General features: G+C 47.8%; 1 long non-coding RNA gene across 1 annotated transcript; it reads right to left on the bottom strand.

The window, feature by feature from the left end:
* Nucleotides 1–10,618: 10,618 nt before the first annotated feature.
* LOC129647419 (uncharacterized) lies at nucleotides 10,619–26,536 on the bottom strand. Its single transcript, XR_008712317.1, has 6 exons — nucleotides 26,243–26,536; nucleotides 24,083–26,040; nucleotides 14,808–15,346; nucleotides 14,396–14,482; nucleotides 12,720–12,786; nucleotides 10,619–12,029 (listed from the first exon to the last, which is right to left on the bottom strand). It is a non-coding gene; the product is annotated as an uncharacterized LOC129647419 (long non-coding RNA).
* Nucleotides 26,537–27,243: the final 707 nt, after the last annotated feature.

Here is a 27,243-nt window from a genome sequence, read left to right as displayed (position 1 = left end):
CTAGGTTCCTCTATCCATGGGATTCCCCAGGCAAGAATACTGGAGTGGGTTGCCAAGCCCTCCTCCAGGGGATTCCCCCTCCCTGCATTGCAGGTGGATTCTTTACCCACTGAGCCACCTGGGAAGCTCTTAAGAACATTATACTGTGTGAAATAAGCCACAACGTACAGTGCATACAAACAACTTCCGTTCTGAGAGCTCGTCAATTTGTAAGTTAAACAAAGTTAGCCTAGCACAGTCGGCTATATACCGCTGCTTTCCCCTTGCTTCTGGATATCCTGGGCTTGAAATAAAGACACTGCACCACTGTGCTCTATACAGCACTGTGCAGTAAGTGCCCCAAAGCACAGCCACTTGTAGAGAACGCCCGAATTTGACAGTGTATGCCAGACACATGAATGATTAATAACTTACCTGACTGGACTTGCAAACCCACGGTCACATCTTTGAAGCTTCTCAACTTGAACGTTCGTAAGTAGGAAACCCCGTACTGTACAAATACTGTACTCTAGGAGGAATCTAGAATATAGGCATACCTTGTTTTATTGCTCTTTATTGCATTTCTCTCTTTTTTTTTTTTTGCAAACTGAAGGTTTGTGGCCACCCTGCATCCAGCAAGTCTACTGGTTCCATTTTTCCAACAGCATTTGCTTAGTTCCTGTCTCTGGGTCACATTCTGGTAATTCTCCTACTATTTCAAACTTTTTCATTATTATTATATTTGTTCTGATGATCTGTCATCAGTGATCTGTGATATTCACATTATCACTCACTGAAGGCTCAGATGGTGGTTAACCTTTTTTTTTAGCAATGAAGTATTTTTCTTTGTTATCTCAAACTTTAAACTTTTAATTTTGTATTGGTGGATAGCCAATTAACAATGTTGTGATGGTTTCAGGTGAACAGTGAAGGGACTAGCAATAAAGCATTTTTAAAGTAAATTGTATACATAGTTTTTTTTACATATAATGCTATTGCACACTTAATAGACTACAACATAAACATAGCTTTTATATGCATTGGGAAAGCAAAACATTCATGTGACTTGCTTTATCACAGAGGTCTGTAACCAAACCCACAATATCTCTGCAGTCTGCCTGCAGTCAAATTCACAGAGACAGAAGGTAGAATGGTACTTTCCAGGGGCTGCGGGGGAGGAAGCTATTGTTTAATGGGTAGAGTTTCTGCTTTGCAGGTTAAAGGGGTTCTGGAGATTGATTATACAACAAAGCTGCTGCTGCTAAGTCACTTCAGTCGTATCCAACTCTGTGCAACCCCATAGACAGCAGCCCACCAGGCTCCCCCATCCCGGGGATTCTCCAGGCAAGAACACTGGAGTGGGTTGCCATTTCCTTCTCCAATGCATGAAAGTGAAAGTTGAAAGTGAAGTTGCTCAGTTGTGTCCGACTGTTACCGACCCAATAGACTGCAGCCTACCAGGCTCCTCTGTTCATGGGGTTTTCCAGGCGAAAGTACTGGATTGGGTTGCCATTGCCTTCTCCATTATACAATAATGTGAACATATTAATACTTCACACTGTGCTGTTCTGAGTTGCTCAGTCATGTCTGTCTCTTTGCAACCCTATGGACAGTACCTCATCAGCGAGGCTCTGTCCATGGGGATTCTCTAGGCAAGAATACTGGAGTGGGTTGCCATGCCTTCCTCCAGGGCATCTTCCCAGCCCAGGGATCGAACCCAGGTCTTCTGCGTTGCATGCAGATTCTTTACTGACTGAGCCACCAGGGAAGCCCAAGAATACTGGAGTGGGTAGCCTATCCCTTCTCCAGGGTATCTTCGCGACCCAGGAATCGAACTGGGGTCTTCTGCACTGCAGGCAGATTCTTTATCAGCTGAGCTACCAGGAAGTTCAATACTTAACACTCAGTTCAGTTCAGTCGCTCAGTCGTGTCCGAGTCTTTGCAACCCCATAAACCACAGCACACCAGGCCTCCCTGTCCATCACCAACTCCCGGAGTCCACCCAAACCCATGTCCATTGAGTCGGTGATGCCATCCAACCATCTCATCCTCTGTCATCCCCTTCTCCTCCTGCCTTCAATCTTTCCCAGCATCAGGGTCTTTTCCAGTGAGTCAGCTATTCACATCAGGTGGCCAAAGTACTGGAGTTTCAGCTTCAACATCAGTCCTACCAATGAACACCCAGGACTGATCTCCTTTAGGATGGACTGGTTGGATCTGCTTGCAGTTCAAGGGACTCTCAAGAGTCTTCTCCAACACCACAGTTCAAAAGCATCAATTCTTCAGCACTCAGCTTTCTTTATAATCCAACTCTCACATCCATACATGACTACTGGAAAAACCATAGCCTTGACTAGACAGACCTTTGTTGACAAAATAATGTCTCTGCTTTTTAATATGCTGTCTAGGTTGGTGGTAACTTTCCTTTCAAGGAATAAGCATCTTTTAATTTCATGGCTGCAGTCACCATCTGCAGTGATTTTGGATACTTAACACTACTGAATCTTAAATATGATAAAGGTGGCAAATTTTATATTTATATAATTTTATATTATGTTCATTTTGCCACAACTTTTTTCCCTCTGTGTTGGCTCTCAGCTGTGGCACTTCCACTTAGCTGTGGAATCTTCGTTATGTCATACAGATGTTCCGTTGCTATGCTCAGACTCTAGCTGTGGTCCTGGTCTCAGTAGTTGCAGCTCAGGGCCCTCTCGTTGTGGCACTTGGACTCTGGAGCACATGGGCTCAGTAGCTATGGTGCTCAGGCTTACTTGCTCCATGGCATCTGGGATCCCAGCTCCCTGACCAGGGATTGAACCCACGTCCCCTGCATTGCAAGGCAGATTCTTATCGACTGGATAGCCAGGGAAGTCCCTACCACATCTTTAATAGGAGACATGAACCCTGAGCATCAGGTGTTCCCAGGGGTCACTTGGTTTTAGAGGAGTTTCTGAGATTCACATATAGTAAACAGTCAACCGATGTTTATGGAACTGAAAGGCTACCTTGGGTGCTTCCATGATACCTCAGTTGGTAAAGAATCCACCTACAATGCAGGAGATCCCGGTTCAATTCCTGGGTTGGGAAGATCTTCTGGAGAAGGGATAGGCTACCCACTCCAGTATTCTTGGGCTTTCCTTGTGGCTCAGCTGTGCCTGCAATGTGGGAGACCTGGGTTCAATCCCTGGATTGGGAAGATCCCATGGGGAAGGGAAAGGCTACCCACTCCAGTATTCTGGCCTAGAGAATTCCATGGACTGTATAGTCCATGGGGTTGCAAAGAGTCAGACATGACTGAGACTTTCACACTTCACACACAAGACTCTCTTGAACTCCCCTTTCTCATCAAGGGGCTCAATAAAGGAAAAGGTTTCTAACCAGAGAGGAAAGCTTTGATTGGATGAGGAGGCTGTCAATCACATCATCTTTCATACACATGGAAGAATGACTGATGAAGGTTGCTCAGTCTCTATAGCTTTCTAACTCCACTCCTGTTGCCCCAGACAGTGGATTCTCAGCCTCCAGTGCATCAGGCTTTCCGAGTGTTTCTTCCTCAGGGCAGCTACCTGGTTTTCCTTCTCTTCCCACTCTCTGCATTCTGCCTGGGTCATTAGACTTTCTTTTATGGCATCTACTGTGTCTATGCTAATGAATCTCCAGCCCAGATTCCTCTTCTGAAACATAGATTTTTACAACCAAGTGTCTATGGAGAATTTCCATTTTAAGGACTCTCAGTATCTCTTTCTACCCCAAACCAATCTACTCCAACCCTCCTGGCATTTCAGTGAACATCACCACCATCCTCCCAGTTAAAAGCCAGGACCTAGAGGTCAATCACAGCTTCCCACCCTCATCCCTACATCTAAGTCTTGTTGCTTTTATCTCAAAAGTAACCTTGGACTCCACTGACTCCCTCCTGACTCTTCCCCACTCTCATTTTGGCCTGGGCAGATGTTAACAGCTTCACGTTGCACTGTTCCAGCCCCAATCCCTTGTGCCAGGGCCAGAGCCCAGCAGATGGCACCCTGCCACAGGTCCTTGAAGAATCCCATTTACAAAGGGCCTTGGCAGGGTTGATGGAAACCCACAAGGGATGGTGATGTCCCCTGGGGCTAGCAACAAGGGGAGCCTTAGGCACCTGGACCTGAAGGGAGCTGTCACTATGTATAACCCAGAGAGAGAGAACACGAAGAGGGGAAAGGGCAGCCAGGTAGGATTGGGGCTGCAGGAGGGAGCAGAGCCTCAGCCCATATGAGGCCACAGCAGGGAGGGAGCTGGGCAACAGACGCCCCAGTTTCCAACTCCGTCCCCGTTCCCATCCCCTGCTCCTGCCCTCTGTGGTCTGGACTCATCTGCAAATCAGCGGGCAGAGAAGCCCTCTGTTGCAGTCCCAAAACTGTCAGCCTACTGGAACACAGAGCAGGATGGAGAGAGGCAGCAGGCAGGTTTGGAGCAACAAATGGAAAATATCCCACACACCCTCTCTGTTTCAGCTCCACACTGCAGCGAAAGCACCTTTCCTATAGTACAGATCTGATTATGCCATCCCTTCACTTAAAGGTCTTCAATGGCTCTTTACTGCCCCAGATGATGCTTGAACCTCTTAACACCATCCCTGCATCATTGCTGCCAAAGTCTCTGGGCGGGCACCTATCAACACCCCCACTGCCGACGGTTCCCCTTAACCTGGCTGCTCTTCCTCTCTCTCTCCACTGCAGCCATTCCAAAATGATGGGCAATGCCCTCTTGGGTCTTTGCACCCCCTTTCCTTGCCAACTTATTCCACCAATCAGTTCTCACTTTGGTTGTGGCCTCCTCCAGGCAGCCTTCCATCACCATCCAAGACGGGGCGGGGTGCCCCTCCCCTGACTCATCTCTCTTCCCTATGGTAGCCCACTGTGCTTGCTCATCAGACACGATTGTCTTGATCTATTTCACATCCACTTTTCCCATAAACCTCAGCTGGTAAAGAATCCACCTGAAATGCAGGAGACCCTGGTTCAATTCCTGGCTTAGGAAGATCCACTGGACAAGGGCTAGGCTACCCACTCCAGTATTCTTGGGCTTCCCTGGTGGCTCACATGGTAAAGAATCTGCCTGCAATGCAGGACACCTGGGTTTGATCCCTGAGTTGGGAGGATCCCCTGGAGAAGGGAATGGCTACCCACTCCAGTATTCTGGCCTGGAGAATCCAATGGACAGAGGAGACTGGCGGGCTACGGTCCATGGGGTCACAAAGAGTTGGACACGACTGACCAACTTTCACTTTCACTTTCTCCTGTAGACCAGAAACATATTGGAAGCAAAGACTGACAGCCCTAACATTTGCTCAGTGCCTGACACACAAGCACTCAACATATACTTGCTAAATCAATGAATGATGTTTACAAAAATCCTGTGACATATTGGTATTTGAGGCTAGAGATGTTAAGGGACTAGTCCAAAGTCACAAGGCTGCTCAAGATGAGGCCCGGATGAAAGAACCTGTGAGTTCGGATTCTTGAATCAGTGGGTGGTACTCGCTCCACCTCCCCAGGCTGCCTGCCAAGGATGCCCCAGAGATGCCAGAAGAAGGTGCTGTTGCTTTGTCTGATGTGCCCAGAAGTCTAGGCTCCCCTGCACACAGACACTGGTCCCTCCTCCCTATAGAGCATATAAGATGTGTTCGTGGTCCTCAAGTTTCCTTCATTTGCTGGTTTCTCTGGCAACAAGGCAATTGATGTGGGGAAACAGGGTCAGAGGATTACAGAAGGAAAGTCTGAAGGCCAGATGCTTTTGCTGGAAAGAGGACAGAGGTAGAGACACAGACAGAGAGAGACTGAGTCACTGCAACTCGAATCCAACCCGGCCAATGCACTATCATGCCTCCCCAGCACCGGAAGGCTTCTCGCACCAACCCATCCTATGGAAAAGCCCAGTCCCCGTTGCAGTAGGTATACCTGCTCCAGATTTAATTTCTCAAAGCACACGAGGGCTGAAGTCCAGGGTTACAAGACAGCAGGGGGAACCCTGAGAAGCAAAGGCCTACTGTCTACTTTGGGGAGCAGTTATTGGACTCCTGCTCCCTTCCCCCACTCCCTACCCTCTCTTCTTTCTTCCCACTGAAGGGAAAGTGCTTAATAGAGTGATCGCAGGCTTTCATCCAAAGGAACAAACAGCTAGCAAGCCTGGCTCTCGAAACACTAGTAGGAAGGATGTCAACATGGGAGTCTCGGAGAAATTCTTCTTGGAGAGTACTTTAGTCAATAACACCGGGGAGATGGCGAGGGCGCAGAGCAAACTTAAGTGAAGGCGTTTCTCTGTGAATGCTGAGAACCACGGCATGCCCAGCACTCTCCACCTGCCAAATGGGGGGCTCCAAGTCCTTTAGAAATGCACCAAAGCCTCCCCGCACTCCGGTTAAAAGGAAAAGGGGTCATTATCTCCGTTTTATAAACGGGGGTGCAGAGAAAGGCACCAGTGCTTTGCCCTGGTCCATAGCAGGAAAGCCTGAGCCCTCCCCAGATCCCACCTGGGGAGGTCTTTCCTGGTCCAGACAGGGGGCACCTGGTCACTGGGCTTGGTCCCACACACCCCACCTTCCCCAAGAAAACTCATGGGTGTTGGAGATCTCCAAAATGAGAGAGCAGAAAGACACAGGTCCTGTTGGGTCAGAGGCACGGTGGAAAACATATTTAAAACTAAATAAAGGAACAACAGCAGCAAAGGCTTGGGGCTCGGGCAGCTGAGTGGGGGCAGCTGCAGATACACGTGGCCCTCAGAGAAGGAGCTGCAAACTCAGGTTGCCTTCCTGCCTGAGGGATCTTTAAGGCGTTCGCAGATGGGAGCCCCTTTTGAAAAATAAAATTCTAAAGTAAATTGCGCTTGGGGCTGAAAACACAGAGTGTCCTTAATGCAACAAGCTCCCTAATAGCCTGATGCTGCAGTAAATATCGTGCAGAGGGAGTTGGGTCTTATTCAGTGATGTCTCAAGGCCTGGTGGGTTCCCGCGAGGAAGGGAAGGAGGGAAGGATAGAAGGAAAGTAGGGTGGAGGGAAAGGAGAAGGGGAGAGAGAAACAGAAGGGGGGAGAGAGAGGAGAAGGCGGGGAGGAGGGATGGAGAAAGGAGCACCAGAGAGCAGAAGGGAGGGAGGGGGTAAAGGGCGGTGGCAGGACAGGAACACAGAGAAGCAGAAGTATTCATTCCCCTCGCTTCTCCCTGCTTTGACGCTGAGGACACAATTTGATGGGGCCACGCTGCATCCCTGGACAGGACCAGCTCCCGTCCACTGCCCTCCGCCCCACACTCACAGCCTCTGATGACACCCGGCCCCCTGCAGGCTTGGGGCCAGTCACGGCTTCCCACTCAGCCCCAGAGGCACCATCTCTTGCCCACTGCCCACACCTCAGTAAACAGCAGCCCTCCTGAAATCCTCTTCTGGTTAAGCCTTTTGAGTGGGTTGTGAGTTTCCTGCCCAGGTCCTGAGAGGTGGGGCAGCTACTTACTTTGTCTGAGAGGTGACTCCTTTGCCTCCAAAACAAGGATGCTGATACTAAGCGAGAAAGTTTGTTTCTAGGCAACAGTAGAATATGATGCCTATGGGGCACCCGCTATGCGCCTGGAGTTAGATTACAAATTCTACAGGCGGGAATTCCCTTTCTCTGACTTTTACAACAAGCACCTTGCTGCCACGCTTTCTGAGAAGGATGAGGGCAGTGATGGACTTGCCCCCTATGGCCAGGGTCCAGCAGCCCTGAGCTACCCAACCTGGCATCCTGGCTGGCCTGTGTAGACATGTCTTTGTCAGCTCACAGCTGGGGAAGAAGCATGGGTATGATACAGGCTTGGGCAGCCATCTCCAGCCAAAGATAAAGCCTGTGCTCTAACTTAGGAGAGAAGGTCACAAATGCCTGCTGGACCCCCTTCTTCGAGGCCGAATTATGGAAGCAGTGACAGATTTTATTTTCTTGGAATCCAAAGTCACTGCAAATGGTGACACAGCCATAAAATTAAAGAACCTGTGTTCCTGGAAAGGAAAGCTATGACAACCTAGACAGTATATTAAAAAGCAGAGACATCACTTTGCTGACAAAGGTGCATATAGTCAAAGCTATAGTTTTTCCAGTATTCATGTATGAATGTGAGAGTTGGACCATAAAGAAGGCTGAGCGCCAAAGAATTGATGCTTTCCAACTGTGGTGTTGGAGAAGACTCTTGAGAGTCCCCTGAACAACAAGGAGATAAAACCAGTCAATCCTAAAGGAAATCAACCCTGAATATTCATTGGAAGAGTTGATGCTGAAGCTCCAATACTTTGGCCACCTGATGTGAAGAGCCAACTCACTGGAAAAGACCCTGATGCTGGGAAAGACTGAAGGCAGGAAGAGAAGGGAATGACAGAAGATGAGATGGTTAGATAGTATCACAGACTCAACAGACATGAATCTGAGCAAAAAACTCTAGGTGATAGGAGAGGACACAAGAGCCTGGCATGCAACAGTCTATGGGGTTGCAAAGAGTCAGACACGACTTAGCAACTGAACAAAAATAACAATAACACTCATCTCGCTGGGTGAGGCTTTCCTTTTGGGGGTGGTATTTCAATAAGCTTCAAGCTCTGGGGTCATAATCAGCCATCCCCACTCTCAACCATTAAAGTGTCTTAATCACTCATCATCATTGTGGAGGGTCCATCCAACCTCCAGAGGAAATCCAGCTCACTCTTTCCATTACGCCTTCTTTCAGTGAGTACACAGTTAGGACTCACCATGTGTCATCATTTTGGTTGCAGCTGTCTTCATGGAGACAGAAGAACAGGAGAATTCAGAAGGCAATCTTCCAAGATTACGGAAGTCCTGATCACTAGCGTGTGGGCTGACTCGTAACCAGACGGCTCTGAGCCTGGCGGTCTGTTTATTCCTTCCATTTAGTCATCCTGATAGTTGTCTCATCAGCCTGATTAGGCGCCAGGCTTACTTCTGTTTTCCCATCACTCCTATACTTGCTATTCTTCTCACTCTCATCATTGCTGCTATAACTATAATCCACTATGTCCAGCTTACCAAGGACAGTTCATCCTTCATGTGCGAACATATCTGATGATTTTTTCATCTGGCCTGTTATTCAGGGTTCTGTGATCACCTGCTATGCTTCATGGTACTGTAAACACCGAGAATTTCTAGGGACTTCCCTGGTTGGCCAATGGTTAGACCACTGTGGTCTGTGCTTCCAACACCGTGGGTACAGGTCTGATCCCTGGTCAGGGAACTAAGATCCCACATGTCACACCGTGCAGCCAAAAAATAAAAGAAAGAAAGAAAATTAACAAAAGCAGAGAAAACTATGGGATGTTTTAAAAGAGACCAATTCTCTTGTGAAACATTTAATGTGTAGGGTTTTTCATCAGAGTTTTATGGAATGAATTTATGTACAGAAACACATTTCTGTTAATACTAGTCTCTGTATTAACAGCATGTTAGTATTTACACGAATCTCATGAAATCAGGAATAATAACAATGGATTATTTCATTCATCCAACAAATTTTATTATACACCTACTATGTGCCAATCACCATTCTTAACATCAGGGATAAAGCAGTGAGTGAAATGAAGACCCCAATCTCTTGGAGATTATAATCTAGTAAAAGGAGGTGGAGAATGACCGTGGATACGACGTCAGGGAGTAACACATGCGAAGGAGGAAAAATAAAGCAGGAGAAGTAGGCAGAGAAGGTCTGGGTGCTGTATTAGGTAGCGTGGTTAGGGAAGGCCCCCTGATAAAGCAAATGTATTGGGAATGTGGGTTTTTGAAGTCAAGACTGTCCCAACTAATAGATCAGTCAGTGCAAAGGTCCTGAGACAGCAGAGGTTTGGCAGGTGAGAGGAAGGTGGAGGAGGTCAGCGTGGCTGCAGCAGAGTCGGGGAGGGGCGAGTGCTGGGAGATGAGGTCAGAAAGCTTGTCCGGACGGCATATTACTCAGGGTCCCACCAACCATGGAGAGAACTCTGGATATGGTTCAGAGTGAGCTGGAAGTCTCCTTCGAAGGCTCTGTGCAGATTCTGAGCAGAACATGATATACTCTAAGTTCCAGAAGACCCAGTCTGACAGCTGTGTGAGAATCAACAGATGTCAGTGTGGCCAGGGCAGAAACAAAGAGGTCAGTTGGGGCCACTGCAATAATCCAGGCAAGAACAGGTGAATTCTCTATTAGAACTGACATATTTGATGCTTGGCTTATACTCTCCTTACAGCCCTGGAGGCTCAGATGGCAAAGAATCCCCCAGCAATGCAGGAGACCTGGGTTCGATCCCTGGATCAGGAAGATCCTCTAGAGAAGGAAATGGCAACCCACTCCAGTATTCTTGCCTGGAGAATCCCAGAGAGAGAGGAGCCTGGAGGGCTACAGTCTATGGGGTCGCAGAGTCAGACACAACTGAGCTACTTTCACTTTTCTCCTTGACTTACCTAGGCTGGGATTTTTTTTTCCTCCTTGGTGAATATAGTTTCCTTCTCCATAGCTAACCACACAATACAGATTTTCTTAAGTGGACATAACACTGACCAAAATTATGTGAACAATACAGTCTTTTCATCCCATTCACCCTAACTTCAAGAAAGAAATACAAGATTCCTTTTTTCTTTTCTCTGTATAAAAGTGCTCCTAGCGGTTGGTCTCAAATGTTTGAGGAATTGGTACAAGATGAGATTAGAAACTAAGAACTCTGCTTTATTAAATGCTCTTTTCTTCTAGCAAAATTGGGCTAATCACTTCCAAACTGCATGTTTCAGACTTTCACAAGTTATCCTTCAAAAGGAATGCGTGTGATGCTAATTTTCAGGGACTGGATCACATTCTGAATTGCAGTATCTGAAAGTTTTCAGTTCTATTAATAAAAGACTGTCACTGAATTTTCCCCTTGAAATTTGGTTCAAAGAAATGGAGAGAGCAAAATATTGCATTGTTACATGCCGTATTATTTGTTCGTAATATTCACTGCCCTTCTCTGCAGACCAGTTCCTACAGAACAATTATTCTTCCATTCCTGCTAACATTGGGCTTGACCATCTGATTCCCTTTGGGCAATGAAATGTGAGAGATGGCACAGCCTGTGCCATCTCGGCCAGGAGCCTTCAGAGCTGATGGGTCATCTCGCCACTGTTCTTCCCTCCACAGTGAAGCTGTTGTGTTCCAGGCGGGCCTGCTCCTTCAGCCGAGGTTCTGGGATAAAAACAGCAGAGTCCAAATGGCCTGCAAACTGTAACTTAGGGAGGAAAGGACCTTGTCTTTGTGAACACAGAGTTGGGGTTCTTTGTTCCTGCAGCGTAACTAAACTTCAGCTGACTGATATATACCTGTATTTTACCCACTTCAAATAGGTGAAGCCTTAGAGTAGGGTCTGTCGTTTTCTTACACATCATTGGTGGTCATGGTTTAGTTGCTAAGCCGTGTCTGACTCTTGCAAACCCATGGACTGTAGCCCGCCAGGCTCCTCTGTCCAGGGGATTTCCCAGGCAAGAATACTGGAGTGGGTTGCCGTTTCCTTCTGTAGCGGATCTTCCCAACCCAGGGATCGAACCCACATCTCCTGCATTGCAGGCGGATTCTTCACAGCTGAGCCACCAGGAAGTCCTACAAATTATTACAGCTTGATTTGGAGAAAAACGACCTGGAGAGAACTTTATTGTCATTTTGAAGATTTCTTAAAGAGATCACTCCATTCTCTCCGGTTTAGTTACATTTGGGAGAGCATTCTAATTCAGCAAAATCTCCAAGGTGAAATTTCATTTTGTGACCTTCCTCTTCAATATCCAGGGGCCAGGAATATAGACTATTGCCTCATCCTCTTGAAAACCGTGAGAAGCTCAATTTTGAATAAAGACCTATAGACACCAGAAGGTGCTGAAGAGAGACATCTGGGATGCTGTGCGGCCAGCGGACGGGATACTGTAAGCAGATGGATGGGTCTCTTGTACCCCAGCCTACCCCGCAGATCCTGGGCTAAACATCGATGAGGACTTTCAATAGCTTATCATTTCAGAGAGTGTCTGGAAGTTTCTTAGCGATCTTCCTAAAGGTTGAGTGAATACATATCACATCCTTTGCAATTCTCCAGCTTAAAGGCCCTGGGTTACCTACACACTGACAATAAAAATCGAAGCTCCCTCCCACGACCCGCATCCACCGGCCCACAGCCCAGCTCTCTCCCCCACGACCAGCCGCTCCCCTCCTGTGCTCTCTCTTCTCTCTCCCTACTGGTCTTTCAGTTCCCCAAACACATAAAAATCTTCCCTAGGTTACAGACTATGCAATCGCTGTTTCTTCTTCCCAGAACATTCCTGATTCTTCACTTGTTTTGATTTTCCAAAGCATAAGAGACACCGCCTGAATAGCTGGGGATCCCCTGAGGAAGGGTGTTTCTAAGCATCACGCGCCCAGCAGCCCACATGCTTATCACTGCTCAGGATTGACAGCAAAGCAGAGAACAGGGTCGGGGAAGCCCTCTCCACCACTGCTCAGATTTTCTCAAAACACTGCCTGCAGCTCACCGCCACGCCCGCTCTGAAGAGGCCTGACCGGGGCCCCTGCAAACCACCTCTTGAGTCAGAGGTGCTAGCTCCAGTTAACATCAGAAATACTCTGTTTCCCAATTTGTTTCCTCGTTGTTTCTTTACTGTCCCTTCCCAATTCAATTCCGCCACGGTGCTCTCTAGTACTGTCTATATCACCCAAGTGAGAGATCCCTAAGCAGAAGGCAAACCTTTTTATGACAGTGAGTATCTCCCTTTGCAGGAGCTTCCCAGGCGGCTCAGTGGTAAAGGATCCACCTGCCAGTGAAGAAGATGCAAGAGACGCAAGTTTCAATCCCTGGGTCAGGAAAATCCCCTCAAATAGGAAATGGCAACCCACTCCAGTATTTGTGCCTGGAAAATTCCATGGGCAGAGGAGCCTGGCGGGCTGGCTACAGTCCATGGGGGCAAAAAGACTCGGACACGACTGAGCACACACACAAGAGCACACGCGCGTCTTCCTTTGTAAGACGATGGACTCCTTCTTTAAGTGGCTGGAGTTACCACCAGCTTCATTTCTCTTGCATAACGGGTCTACCCTGAGGTGTAGCTCTTTTAAGCCATCCATGTGATTGTTGTCTCTCTTTGTTCCCTGAAACCTACATGGATCCTATTGTAAGTATCTTGGCTTCCTTTATTTCTGCAGGTCCTCACTCCAAGGGGGGAAAAAAGATGAATTATTTTATTTCTTTCATTTAATTTTCCAGACGCCTGGGGAAGCGTGCTTAGAGAAATCCAAACAGAAGAAGAAGAAAGAGTGCTGTTGAAAGACGATAGGCCCCAATGCTTCAGAGAGAAGAAAAAGGTGCTTCAGTGGGCAGTGGTCCATTTGAAAGGACACAAGAGAAATCTCTTTTTTTCTGTGACGGTCTCCTTCACAGCCCACAATGCTTCTCTCTACATTTTGCAAAGGAGTATTCCATGAAGCAATATACATATGTTGACACGCACATGCACACACACACACACACACACACTCCCACATGTGTGCAAAAGCCCCAAGAATGTGCAAGGGCTACTTTTGTGAGCTGGCAGCAAACCTCTACAGAGAGAAACACAGTGATGATGCCTGTCAGGGTCTATGCAAATACTTCATTCCTGATTATTATCCAAAATTTGGGATGTCTTGTACTTTTTTCCTAAAATTTTCCCATCATTAGCATTCTCTCTCTTTTATGTACTCTGAACCTTCCAGTTCATTAAAACAATATAAAAATAATACTGTTACTGACAACAGAAGATAATGGCATTCTGACCTCCTTATTATGCTATAAGCCAGACACTGTGTCACGTGACTCATTATTATTTAATTTTTAAAATAGCCCTCTGAGTTAGATACAATTGCTGCTGTTGCTGTTATTATTATTATCATTTCCAGATTATAAAGTGAAGGCTTTGGGATTTAAATAACTTGGTGCTTGGGTTTCAAATCCCAGCCATCTGACCCCAGGACCCAAGCTTGTAGATGGAAACTGGCGTCGCCTCGCTATGCAAACCATGTGGCAGAACAGAAAGCAAAAGAGCAGAAATTCACCATTTAAGCAGTAAACTGTTTTTCCTAATAAAGCCAATCGTACCTGGCAGGCTCTCTCCTCTCATTGCAATACCGACCGGGACAATTTCCCAAAGTTCTTTGCTCATTTCTGGGTTTCCCCGCAGCCACATTCCATCACTTGAGCCCCTATCCATAGGAGCAATCTGTAAGTGGCTCAGCTCATAACAAAATCCTTTGGGTAATCCCCTAAAACTCACTGGCAGGAATCCAAGAAGGAAACATCGTATATCAAATACCACTCTCAATGAAAAAATATTTTAGTAAGGACCTAGAATATTTATAGTAGGTGTGATTATCCCCCTTCCCACTTACAAAAGTGATAGGAGTTCTGGATGAGATATCGCCACCAAGACAACATCTTCTCCCCCTCGGTGCCGGGAACCACAGAAATGCCGTGATCTATCGGAGAGGAACAGCACGGAAACAGCACGTCGGAAAAGACCTCATGAAATACTCGCCTGCAAAAAGGCAGTCTCTACACATGCAAAGACCAGGCTTGAAATCATTTCTGTGTGATATGCACATAGCAGGGAGCACAGGACTCAGCTCTAATATACTAGAGAAACAGAAATGCGTTGCTTGCGTGGAGTGCAATGCAACAGCCGGGCCGGGAATCAATGCTAACTCGGTCCAACACCTGCATGATCAGTCACGAGCTTCCCAGCAGCCAGCCAACCTCCCAGAAAATGTGACAAATAGCCGGGCCACCCACCCTGGGACATACCTGGGTAAGCAGACGTGACTCTGACTAGTAAGCATATTAATTATTTCCAAGGCCTGGCCAATCACTCTTGGGGTTTCTGTAGCACAGTGTCCAGGTCAGTGCTCTGAGCTCTGTAGGAAGAGGAATGGGAGCAGAGGGAATTTTCCCTCCAGCAGCCACCCCTCACGGCTTGTTGTTGTTCAGTTGCTAAAGGAAAGTGAAGTCGCTCAGTTGTATCCAACTCTTTGCGACTCCATGGACTGCAGCACGTCAGGCTTCCCTGTCCTTCACCATCTCCCAGAGTTTGCTCAGATTCATGCCCACTGAGTCGGTGATGCCATCCAACCATCTCATCCTCTGTCGTCCCCTTCTCCTTTTGCCTTCAATCTTTCCCAGCATCAGGCTCTTTTTCAATCAGTCAGTTCTTCAAACCAGGTGGCCAGAGTAGTGGAGCTTCAGCTTCCCTGGTGACTCAGGGGTAAAGAACCCGCCTGCCAATGCAGGAGACGTAGGTTCGATCACTTGGAGAAGGAAATGGCAACCCACTCTAGTATTCTTGCCTGGGAAATTGATGGAAAGGGGAGACTGGTGGGCTACAGTCCATGGGTCGCAGAAGAGTCAGACACAACCAAGTGACTAAAAAACCTCATTATTGCAGGCACAAGTAAATGATGTCCAAAACCGGGCTGAAAATGGAGGAATCCTGTCATTCCCTTGAAGGGTTCCCCAAACATACATTCCTCACCACAGTTCTCCCAGCACCAAAACGTCATCCCTCTTGCCCCAGGCAATTTTTTTCATTTTCTTCCACCCCAGGTGAGTCCACCTCTTTGCTGTTTTTCCTCTAGCACAGGGCTGCCTGTCCCTCCCTCCTGGCCTCTGGAAATGCTTTCTCCCAGCCTGGAATGCTCTTAATACCCATCCCCAACTTCACATCCCAGCCCTTCTTCAGAGTCCATCAGACCCTGGAATCTGCTTGATTGTCCTTGTCCTTCACACTCAGGTGGGTGAGAGCTGGGCTGTGGGAGATGAACTGTAATTAGGATGAGAGGGAGCTCGGTCATCTTCTGGATGTTTGTCTTGAAGACTGGCAAACTTCCGTTGAATGCAAGGATGCTTGGTGAGGGACCAAGGAGTGTAAGAATCCCCACCATCTGTCCAGATAGAGCTTGGAGCCTCTCCACCTCTGGACCATTCCAGGGACTGGCAGGATGACACAGACCCTGAGGAGAGGGTGCGGGCATAACACAGAAAGGTGGGGAGAGCAGAGAAAGTGGGAACTCAGCAGAGGCTGCTCTAAGTCAATTAAAGGGCTACCAATGGGAAAAGGCTTCTCTGAGAGCTCAGTTGGTAAAGAATCCACCTGCAATGCAGGAGACCCTGGTTCAATTCCTGGGTCAGGAAGATCCACTGGAGAAGGGAAAGGCTACCCACTCCAGTATTCTGGCCTGGAGAATTCTATGGACCATATAATCCATGGGGTCACAAAGAGTCAGACAGGACTGAGTGACTTTCACTTCACTTCCACTTCCAACAGGGAAAGCAGAGAACTGTTTGACACCTTCTAGAAAGCTGTGTGTCTGAGTCTATGTATCAGCAAGATTATTTTCTTGCTTCCTATATGCTCTTTTGGGCTTCCCAGGTGGTGCCAGTGGTAAAGAACCTGCCTGCCAATGCAGGAGATGTTAAAAGACATGGGTTAGAGCCCTGGGTCAGGAAGATCCCTTGGAGGAGGGCACGGGAACTCACTCCAGTATTCTTGCCTAGAGAATTCCATGGACAGAGGAGCCTGGAGGGCTAAGGTTCATAGGGTCACAAAGAATCTGACACAATTGAATCGACTTAGCCCACGCACATGTGTGGTCTTTGAGACATGGTAAGATAACAGCAGAGTTCCAGAACATGCTCAGCTACACCAGCATCCCTGACCCGACCTGGTTGCATACCTTCCCAGGGTTCACTATTGGTCCTGTGCTGAGTCGCTCAGTCATGTCTGACTCTTTGTGACCCCATGGACTGCAGCCCACCAGGCTCCTCTGTCCGTGGGGATTCTCCAGGCAAGAATACGGGAACGGGTTGCCATTTCCTACTCCAGGGTATCTTCCCAACCCAGGGATCAAATCTGCATCTCCTGCATCTCCTGCATCCACCGTCTGAGCCACCAAAGAAGGTCCTGCTCATATTTGCCCTTAAATAAAGACTTGCTGCTTGTTGTATATGTGTGCACCGTTGCTTCCCAATGAGGTTCTAAGTTCTCACAATGAATTTCTTGTATCCCACAGCCTGGAACTTGCGCATATGCTCAATTATATAATCTCTAATAAGACATAGTTTTGTAGTTTCTTTCTCTGTTATTGTATTATGTAAAAACAGCAGGGTGGATTTTCAGCAACTCTGTGGAATTTGGCGGGGAGAGGTGGGGAGCTTGAAACAACACAATTTTATTACTATTACAGAGTTCTGGAAGGCAGAGTGGTTCTTATTGGGCTAAAACCAAGGCGCGGGAAGGGCTGCGCTCCTGGAATCTCTAGGGGAGAATCTGGTTCCCAGTCCTTTCCAGCTCTTGAGGCTGCCCCCTTCCCTTTGCTTACGGTCACTTTCTCCATCTTCCAAGCCAGCAGCACAACTTTCTCAAATCTCTATCGGATCTGACTCACGTATAAGGATCCATGTATATGGACCACACCTGGATAATCTAGGATAATCTCCCCATTTCAAATCCTTAATTACATCCGCAAAGCCCCTTCTGTCATATTCACAGGCCCCAGGCATTAGGACAGGCATCTCTGGGAGAAGGGAGGGCCATTATTCTGCCTACCGTAGCGGAGGAGCTATTATTACTCCCAGACCTGAAGGGGAAGAAAAAGGGATGAGTTCCCAGACCAAGAATGAGGTATGGCAGTGCATGCACGCTCAGTCATGTCCAACTCTCTGCAATCCCATGGACAGTAGCCCACCAGTCTCCTCTGTCCATGGAATTTTCCAGGAAAGAATATTGGAGTGGGTTGCCATTTCCTACTCCAGGGTATCTTCCCAACCCAGGGATCGAATCTGCATCTCCTGCATCTCCTGCATTGGCAGGTGGATTCTTTATCACTGGGCCGCCTGGTATGCTGGCGGGGAGGTCTCAATGGGGGCTCTGTGGTGGTGATAAATACTCAATCCCTTCCTACTTGGCAGAATGCTTTTGAAATGGTCTCATATAAAGTAGAAGCTGTACAGTATACATACAAACTTAACTGTAGGGGTCTTGGGTGGAGAGAGAAGCCCACCGCGTGGAAAGAGATGACCCTCTAACAGAGTAGGAAAGAAAGAGCCCAGACTCGGGAGCCAGACTGCCTGGGTTCAAATCCCAGTGTTACCATTTACTGACTAGGTGACTTCAGGCAAACCACGTCAGCCCTCTGCGTCCCCATCAGTCAAACAGACATGATGATGAGAACACTGAGATCACAGGGTGGCTGTGAGAATCTGTTGAGACATTATTTGTGGAACTCTTGGCATGGCTCATAGTGAGTGCTACTGTTATTCTTGTTTAAGAGGCTGCAAATGGATTTCTGTGAGAAGCCTCACCATGCTGCAGACAGAGAAAACAAGTGGTTTCAAAGTGAAGGTACGAGGTCAAGCATTCAGAACCCCAGGTCCTGCTTTTCAGACAACCTGTTTCTCACATTGGGCAACTCAATGAGGACTTCTTCCAGGGTGCAGAGCAAGCAGGATTTACATATTTCACATGCACACATGGAAAAGCCAGCTAGTGCTCAAAGTATACCTGTTGAATTAAAGCAACAGCTCTGCGATGGATTTAAAATATGTTTAGAAAGTTCCCCTCCAAGAAGTAAAGGCTGCTTCTCTTCCTCTTCAGTATTGGCTGGATTTACAGACTTTCTAATGTACTGAATACTGTCCATGGGGTTCTCCGTGGACAGATTTTTTTTCTTGGGCACCAAAATCATTGTAGATGGCAACTGCAGCCATGAAACTGAAAGACTGTTGCTCCTTGGAAGGAAAGCTATGACAAACCTAGAGAGCGCATTAAAAAGCAGAGACATCACTTTGCCGACAAAGCTATGGTTTTTCCAGTAGTCATGTACAGATGTGATAGTTGGTCCATAAAGAGGGCTGAGTGCAGAAGAATTCATGCTTTAAAACTGTGGTGCTGGAGAAGATTTTTGAGAGTCCCTTGGATGGCCCAAAGAAAGGCAATGCCAAAGAATGCTCAAACTACCGCACAATTGCACTCATCTCACATGCTAGTAAAGTAATGCTCAAAATTCTCCAAGCCAGGCTTCAACAATATGTGAACCAAGAGCTTCCAGATGTTTAAGCTGGTTTTAGAAAAGGCAGAGGAACCACAGATCAAATTGCAAACATCCGCTGGATCATAGAAAAAGCAAGAGAGTTCCAGAAAAACATCTATTTCTGCTTTATTGACTATGCTAAAGCTTTTGACTGTGTGGATCACAATAAACTGTGGAAAATTCTGAAAGAGATGGGAATACCAGACCACCTGACCTGGCTCTTGAGAAACCGGTATGCAGGTCAGGAAGCAACAGTTAAAACTGGACATGGAACAACACTCTGGTTCCAAATAGGAAAAGGAGTACGTCAAGGCTGTATCTTGTCACCCTGCTTATTTAACTTATATGCAGAGTACATCATGAGAAATGCTGGGCACAAGCTGGAATCAAGATTGCCAGGAGAAATATCCATAACTTCAGATATGCAGATAACACCACCCTTATGGCAGAAAGTGAAGAACTAAAGAGCCTACTGATGAAAGTGAAAGAGGAGAGTGAAAAAATTGGCTTAAAGCTCAACATTCAGAAAACTAAGATCGTGGCATCTGGTCCCATCACTTCATAGGAAATAGATGGGGAAACAGTGGAAACAGTGTCAGACTTTATTTTTTGGGGCTCCAAAATCAGGGCAGATGGTGACTGCAGCCATGAAATTAAAAGACGCTTACTCCTTGGAAGAAAAGTTACGATCAACTTAGACAGCATATTCAAAAACAGAGACATTACTTTGCCAACAAAGGTCTGTCTAGTTGAGGCTATGGTTTTTCTAGTAGTCATGTATGGATGTGAGAGTTGGACTATAAAGAAAACTGAGCATCAAAGAAATGATGCTTTTCAACTGTGGTGTTGGAGAAGACTCTTGAGAGCCCCTTGGACTGCAAGGAGATCCAACCAATCCATTCTAAAGGAAATCAGTCCTGAATATTCATTGGAAGGACTGATGTTGAAGCTGAAACTCTAATACTTTGGCCACCTGATGGGAAGAGCTGACTCATTTGAACAGACCCTGATGCTGGGAAAGATTGAAGGCAGGAAGAGAAGGGGACAACAGAGGATGAGATGGTTGGATGGCATCACCAACTCGATGGACATGAGTTTGAGTAAACTCTGGGAGTTGGTGATGGACAGGGAAGCCTGGTGTGCTGCAGTCCTTGGGGTCAGAAAGAGTCAGATACAACTGAGAGATTGAACTGAACTGAACTGAACTGAACTGAATGCAAAGAGCTCAAACCAGCTAATCCTAAAGGATATCAACCCAGAATATTCACTGAAAGGACTGTTGCTGAAGGTGAAGCTCCAATACTTTGGCCACCTGATGCAAAGAGCTGACTCACTGGAAAAGACCCTGATGCTGGGAAAGATTGAGGGCAGGAGAAGGGGACAGCAGAGGATGAGATGGTTAGATAGCATCACCGACTCACTGGAGATAAATTGGAGCAAACTCCAGGAGATAGCAGAGGACAGGGGCACCTAGAATGCTGCAGTCCATGGGGTACCAAAGAGTCAGACACAACTGGGTGACTAAGCACACATCCACTAACTTAATAAGACCTAAGTGTCATTCTCTGGCAATGTCTCACACACACGCACCCTCAAACTTAACCAAGGACTACCGTTCACTCATTCAGCATTAATTAATTACTAATAACTAATTAATAATGAGCATACCAGGCACCGATCTTCACTGATGAAAAGACATGGCCTGTGCCCTCAAGAACCTTCAGGAAAATCACATCACGTCATCATGGACCACTGCTGTGGAACAGCATTCCAAGACCCCTGTAGGAGGGTGGGGAGACCGTGTGGGCTTTCAAGAAGGGAGAGTGTTTGTGCAGACTGAATGTTAACTTTTGAAAAGGAGTTTTGTAACAGCTTCAGGACCCCCTACCCTGGCCCTGAGTGGAAAACCAGAAGAACACAGAGCATGGTATTTCTGATCTGGAGAATTACACGACGCCTGGCGGAGCACTCAAGTTCAACAAAAGCACCAGATAATAGCATCTATAATCCAGGACATCAACGTGAGCCCCAAACACCCTCTTGGTTCCTGTGAAAGGCTGAAGCCAAGGGCTCAGTGCTGGGCAGGGAAGACACACAGACATCTTTTCCTGGACAAGCTTTGTTCCAGGTCAGCCTGAAAGGTACACAACGCTGCCCCGGCTCAGAGACTGGCGGAACCCACATCACAGGTGGAATTATCTATCAGTAAGAGACTTCCAGAGTGTTTACTCACTTGCCAGATTTATTTATCAGGTATGGGATTGAGAGGATTTCCCGACAGGATATGTAGAGATTAGTGTGCAGCAGAAATGCTTTTTCAACAAACCTGTCTGCTAATCAGGTCCTGCTTTTCTCATTCTAGCAGAACGGTGCTTGTTGCCCTTCGCTGGCATTTCCGGCAGGAGCGAACATCCATGCTGACAAACAAAGCCAGCGGAACATGGACATCTCTCTATCGTGGTGAGCAGCAGCACTCACTTTTTCCAAGCCCACGGGCACATTTAAATATTTTGTTAGAGCCACATGTTTAAGATCAAACAGCCTCAGGTCTCCTTGAGTCCACAACACCTGAATGAGAAGGAAAAATATTTTCCACTCGCTGCCTGGTCCACCTGGAGTCATCATGAGATGATTTCCAGAAGCGTCTCAAGCCCACGCTGGGTCTAAGGAATGTGTTCATTAAGAATGTGCCACGTCAGAGCTTAAAAACGCAGCTGAAGGCTCATGGGTCTCTCGAAGGGCAAGTGGAGAGTGGGGACAAGTCCACTCAAGCAAGCTTCTTATACAACGTCTCTCATTGCCTCTCCAGTGAGGCCAAAGCAAGCAGATGAAGAGAGAAAAAATCACCTCCTCATCTGGCCTGTTCCAAGCCAAACATCTGGATGTTACATAATGAGCCATTGGGGTCATTTTTCTTGCTTTCCTTTGCTGGCTTTTTAAAAATAGGTTTAACAATTAAATCTGCTTTTTACACTCTAAATTTCATATATTTTCCATAAGCTCTTTGAGCAGACTGGTCTTGATTATTCTTTTCCATTAAAAACCCTCACAGTAATACCTACAGCGGAAACCTCTAAAATAAATCAGAGGTTACCACGAGGTAACTTCTGATCTTTCCTCAGCGACTTCAGATGTCCATTCCTCACAGACAAATGGCTCAGGACAATAAGGACGATAGCAACGTGCCAAGAGTCATACATGCCAATGACCTCCATGCTGAAGAAAACTGGCTTTCTGCACAGTGGCTCAGTTTTATGCAAGGGGGAATGATACCAACAACTCAGGGAATTTCTTCTCGTTTAGTTCAGTTCAGTTCAGTTCAATTCAGTCGCTCAGTTGTATCCCCTTTGCAATCCAATAGACTGCAGCACTCCAGACTTCCCTGTCCGTCACCAACTCCTGGAGCTTATTCAAACTCATATCCATTGAATCGGTGATGCCATCCAACCATCTCATCCTCTGTCGTTCCCTTCTCCTCTTGCCTTCAATCTTTCCTAGCAGCAGGGTCTTTCTAATAAGTCGGTTCTTCGCATCAGGTGGCCAAAGTATTGGAGTTTCAGCTTCAACATCAGTCCTTCCAATGAATATTCAGGACTGACTTTCTTTAGGATGGACTGGTTGGACCTCCTTGCAGTCCAAGGGAATCTCAAGAGTCCTCTCCAACACCACAGTTCAAAAGCATCAATTCTTTGGCACTCAGCTTTCTTTATAGTCCAACTCCCACATCCATACATGACCACTGGGAAAACCATAGCTTTGACTAACTGTTTAGTTCCTTACAATTTCTCAAAGCACTACTGAGACAGGACAGTGGGCTACAATATGCTGTCAGGTCACAGCTGACCATAAGGTTGCAAGTCCATGGTCAAACACAAGGTGTGGTGGTGAGCAGGGAGTTTCCTGGTTCTGGCTCCCCTACCCTTTCTAACTAAAAAAACACTGGCCTAGAAGATAAAGACCTATATGCCCATTAGACATTCCTCTCTAGTTATATCTAGAGATATAGTTATATCTATATATATATAGATACTTATATCTCCTGTGGTTCTACTAAATAAACTCTGCCCCCAAGAGATACTCTGCTCAAGGAGGCCAAGTAAGTCTCAAACTTTTCTATTGTGTCCATTTCCTGCAACCTTGCACACCAGCTCATCTGCAACTGGGACACCCTTTTTAATTCTACTCAAATAGAAAATTTCCCAGGGCCTCCCTGGTGGTTCGGTGACAAAGAATCCGCCGCCAATGCAGGAAACATGGATTTCCTGCATTGATCTTCCTGATCTGGGAAGATCCCCAATGCTGTGAGGCAACTAAGCCTGTGCACCACAAATATTGAGCCTGTGCTCGAGAGCCCGGGAGCCACAAGCACTGAAGCCTGTGCGCCCTGGGGCCTGTGCTCTGCAGCAAGAGAAGCCGCTGCGATGAGAAGCCTCCACAGCACGACTAGAGGGCAGCCCCTGCTCGCCCAACCAGAGAAAAGCCCACCTGCAGCAACCAAGACCCAACACAGCCAAAAAGAAATGAATTAAAACTTTTTTTAAGAAAGAAAATTTCCCCAACATACAAGGCTCCTTATGAGCCTAACATACTCATTTTGCACCTTACACACTTGGTGTGACAGGGAACAGAAAGAAGTAAAAGATGCAGTCTCTGTCCTCACATTTCATAATCCAGTTGTACAGAGAGAATATAAATGAAAGTTGGGGATAAGGTGATGAGCATGATTAGAATATATATATATATATATATATATATATATATATATATATACACTTAGAAAAACAACCTGTACTTCCCAATGAGTTGTACTCTGCCCATACTCCTCAGAGTATATGCTCTTCAGTAAGGCTGCCAGGTCTCACCTCTTTGGAGAATTTTCTCTTCTGGAATTACGGTTAGACCCAGTATTCAAGTCACAGAAGCAAACCAGACTGATCCAGACACTGAAGTCCGGAGTGTATCCTATTTCCCTTTAGCAAAAATGGTTTCTCTTACCTTGATGGCTGGCTTTTCCACTGGACTCCAGGTGACTTCTGGATGGTTCCAAGCATCATATTCACCTTCAAAAACAGCTGTCAGCATCGAGGTCTGAACAGATGTGCCTCGGGTTCTGAAGGCGATTCCTCAGACGATGCCCCATCTTTTCTTAGGGCACTGGCATCGCCACAGCCATGACCAGACTCCTGAGAGCAGAGAGGCCCTTTCAGCTGGCCCAACCAAGGAGGGTTCTTAGACCAGAACAGGCAGAGCTGAGCCTTGAAGTCGAGTGAGGTTTGGTCAAGAATAGGAATAAAGATTCAGAGATGGGGAGGCACTTGGGTTCTACACCTAGACTCTGAAGTCCGGATTCAAATCCTGGTTCTGCCGTTTACTAACTGTGGACCTTGCACCATTTCCTTAACTTCTCCAGACCTCAGGCTCCTCTTCTATGAAACAGGGACAGTAAGACTATCTCTCAAGGCTGTTGTTGAGGATTAAATGAGTGAATACAGGTAAAACACTAAAGATGATGTAAATGTTTTCTGACGTCAGTATTATCAGTCCCCAATATTAAAAATTTTAGCCCAATCAAAATTAAAAACCTGTCTCTTTCATTTAAATCAGCACTTTTTCTCCTTCTACCAATTGGAAGCTGGGGATTTATGCTTGGGAAAACGACTTAATCAGAGTTTATCTCTTCCTCCAGACCCTCCAATCACTGGCTGGTGGCTCAGGTCTCTCGGGGCCAAAGAACAAAGTTCTTCAAGGAGGGCTTGGGGATAACTGGAGTTCAGGCAGACGTACAGATGTTGGCTCTTTCCCTGGTGGGGTCCTTCCATGGGTTTTTCTGATGGTTGGAGTTCCTCTCCCAAGGGTTCTGCTGGCGGGCCACCCTTCCCCCACAGATCCTTGTTCCCACTGTTGACTGTGCCCCTCCCTTGCCTGGGGAGGTAGGCCCACTTTGCCAACAGGAAGACTGGCCAGTGTATGTGTGCCTTGCCAGCTCTTTCTCTCGCCACTGTAAACAGTCTCTCTACTCTGAAGCCACCTTGGGCCCTGTGGCCCCCCGCCCCCGACTCAAGGAGACATCTGCGAAGCTCTCCAGGTTGTTCTCTGAAGCCGTGCTCCCTATTTTAAGAGAAGTGGGAAAGCATAACAGGTGAACATTTTTCTAAAAAATGCTCCCTAGTGGCCTTTCCTGAGTCCTTAGCCTCCTGTCACACAGCCTGGAGGTGAGAGATGGCTTTGTCTGTCCAGCACTCCGGAAGAGATGACGTGCACCACACTGGAGACCGCAGGCAGCATTTAGTCGGCACATATGCTGTTCCATGTTTGAGCATGGGTAGAAACCCCAACATCTGTGAACAAGAGTTCCCCCTCTGTAGTCCTGTCACAGGCGGACCGTTGCTAGGCTGGAGCAGACTAGGAGCATTGTGGGAAATTCCCTGGAGGACAGCTTAGGGAGCCCAAGGGGGTGTTTCTCCCTCCTTTCTCCATAAGTGGGAATGTACAACCCAGTCCCTTTCTTGCCTTCCCCTCCTCTGGCCTCTCTCTTTCCCAGACAGCCCTCAGAATAAAAAAAAAAAAAAAGAGTGGGAAGCATGTGCTTGTGTATGTGTGTGTGTTTGTGGGTGTGTGTGCAGGTGGGGGGAGGGCGGGGTTAGACTATGGTAGGGGGCGTGAGCACAGCCACAAGCCAAGGAGGAAAGTGAACGGAAGGGGAAAAATAAAATTCCAGTGAGCAGGGAGAAAAGTCGACCCTCCAACCCGCACACGCTGAATGAGGACACCCGGCGCCTGCAGCGGGGTCAAACGAGGTCAGAGGAGCTTATCTCTCTCTGAGTCTGGAATTAAGGGCAGCCCGGGACAAGCCTCGGGACCAGGACGTTCCCGGGATATTCTCCACTTGAGCGGGTTAGGATTCCAGGACTCCGGTGCGTGGAGAGATCCTCCGAAATGGTGGTGGTGTAGACCTTTTACCAAAAAAAAAAAAAGAAAGGAAGCTGCAGATTGCTTCGGGGGAGGAGGGGGAAAGAGGCGGTATTCTCAAGAAGACAGACAGTAATTGTCCAAGTGTTTGTCTCTTTCCGAATGGATTCTCAGAATGGCCCTCAAAGGAATGAAAGGAAAAAACAAAACAAAACCAAAAAAAAACTGCTGAAAACATCAACATACCTGCTGCACTCACAGATCCCAAGTTCTGATTCCCTGAGTTGGGACAAAGACGCCATCGGGGCATGCATCTCTCCCAGGGGAACCCCCAGATCTGAGGGGCGCGGCCAGCCGGCCCTGGGGGTGACCCAGGTCCGGGTGTGTCTATATGTCATTAAAACTTTGGCAGGAGGGAAGTGCGGACTCCGGCCGGCCTGCGCGGCGCGTGCGGACCCCCGGCCAGGACACCAGCAGCGCGGCACTGCCACCTTGTGGACACCGGCCGCCCGCCCGGGCGCCGCGCGGAGACTTGCAGTCTGCAGGGGCGGGCGGCCGAGAGCTCGGAGCCCGGCGCGGCCCACGCCACCCCCGCAGGAACGCGCGGCGGAGCCGAGCCGCGGGAGCCCGCGGGGGCGGGGGCGGGGGCGGGGCCGAAGGCGGGGCGCGCCGGCGCCGATCACGTGGGTTAGCAACAGGCAGCAGCCAATGGGAGCGCGAGTCAGGTGGTGCGTGTGCTCGGCGCCCGCGGCCGGGGCCGGGCGGGAGTGGAGGCATCCTTGCGCTCCGGAGCCGGATCGGGACGCGAAAAGGCTCCCTAAATGGGTGCGCCTCTCGTGCAGGGAGCCCCTGGCGGCGGAGGAGCGGGCGAAAGACGGAAAAATAGCAGAGAGCTTTAAAATAGGACTTTCCCCCTCTCTGGACCCGAAGCAGTGACCCCGGAGGGGGCAGTGGGCGGCGGCGGGGTGGGATGCAGGCGGCAGGAGCCCCGCCCCGAGCCTGGGTTCGGGTGCCCTCTCCCCGCCCCACCTACTTGTTGCCCTGCCAAACCCTTGGGGCTGAAACGGCCACTTGGATCCACAGAAGGAGATTAAGACAAAAAGAATAATGAAGTTCCTGGCCGTGGCCTGTCCATGCTGGCAACCCTGTAGCAGGTAGAAAAGACAGGCACGGCCCTTAGGCCCTCACGGAGCCGAAGACTTAGCCCCTTAAGAGACAGAAGCAGAGGAAAGTCACGAATTAGGTCA

The sequence above is a fragment of the Bubalus kerabau genome, chromosome 3 (assembly GCF_029407905.1).
Source record: "Bubalus kerabau isolate K-KA32 ecotype Philippines breed swamp buffalo chromosome 3, PCC_UOA_SB_1v2, whole genome shotgun sequence".
In the NCBI taxonomy this organism is placed as follows: domain Eukaryota; kingdom Metazoa; phylum Chordata; class Mammalia; order Artiodactyla; family Bovidae; genus Bubalus; species Bubalus kerabau.
This window is presented reverse-complemented; position numbering and strand designations above follow the sequence as displayed.